The 1274-nt window shown below is 36.1% G+C and overlaps 1 non-coding gene across 1 annotated transcript; it reads left to right on the top strand.

Annotated features, from left to right (window-relative positions):
- Positions 1–448: 448 nt before the first annotated feature.
- On the top strand, positions 449–532 carry LOC148872500 (small nucleolar RNA Z221/R21b). Its single transcript, XR_016108386.1, has one exon. It is a non-coding gene; the product is annotated as a small nucleolar RNA Z221/R21b (small nucleolar RNA).
- The last annotated feature ends 742 nt before the right edge of the window (positions 533–1274 follow it).

Here is a 1274-nt window from a genome sequence, read left to right on the forward strand (position 1 = left end):
TACACCGTTTTATGATGGAGAAATGCATTGCAAACAAACTTCTTAAAACCTGAACCGGAGTACATAAGCTACCGGTTTTGCGTTTGTATCGCGAACCAACGATGTGAGTAAACATCAGCCAAATCCATACAAAGGATAAAACCGTAAAATCACACAATTAGGGTTTCATCTCGGTGTTTCTCTATGCTTGGTCTCCCGTTCGGAGTTCTTATAAAAGGTGAAAGCTCGGCTTCCCTCTTCGCGGATCTATTTCCTTGTGTCGGTCTTCTTATTCTGTCGCAGCTAGGGTTTTCATATCCGTTTTTTATTTCATTTCTTTCTTTCATTTAGTTTAGGTATGGTGAGATTCGTAGGATCCGCTTCTCTCTTTTAATCCTTCTCTGTTTATTTCCAACATTGTTTCTCTCATCTTCTCTTATCGTCTTTCTCCTTAAAACTTACAATGGATGGACTGTGATGAGGATTGAGAATGTCATGCACCACTCTGATTTCATTCAGTGCTGATAATCGACAAACCCAATTATCTGAGTCTTGTTTATATCAATCATCTACTTTGTTTGTTATGTAGTTTTCAAGGATGTAGTGAACCAGGTGATGTGGCCTGTTTCAATGGCTGACCATGATGCGGACCGTACAGCTCTGCGCTGTTGGGGACAAACTTTGGTATCTGATGGTTCCTTACTCACCCCTTCTGCTGATAAAAGTTTTAATTTATTCCAATCTTTATAGTTTAGCACAATTGGTCAAAAGTATTTGTGAGTCTATTACAGATTTACAGGGGGATTGGATCAGATCAATATAATCAACAGAAATAGCAGCGATTGCAAAATCTAGGTGAAATTTTCGTGCTAATTTTGAATTTGAGCATTAAATGCGAAGAAATCTATCAAACCGTGGAAGTTTAAGCACCATAACAAACTTGGGAGTTGTGCATTTACATAATTTGTTGTAATACTGCCTCAAATAAGTTTTTTTGGAAGATCAATTGCGATTCCTTTCTATTGTTGGGTTAGGGTTTTCTTCACCGAAAAATAGGCTATTTCGAAAAGCGCAGTTTTGACAAAAAAGTCTGTTAATCGCCGATCTGTTTTTCATTTTTTTCCTTGCAAAACTAAGAAAAAGTATTTTGGTTTACAGGGGGATTGGATCAGATCAATATGAAAAAACTGAAAATTTATTGCAACCAAACAAAACAAGTTAAAATTTGAAACAAAAATAAGTGATAATTTACACTCAAATCATTGCACTATCATAATTTTGAATTAGTGCAAATT

Source organism: Nelumbo lutea, chromosome 2, assembly GCF_056320005.1.
Source record: "Nelumbo lutea isolate HS-2025 chromosome 2, American lotus-T2T, whole genome shotgun sequence".
NCBI lineage: Eukaryota > Viridiplantae > Streptophyta > Magnoliopsida > Proteales > Nelumbonaceae > Nelumbo > Nelumbo lutea.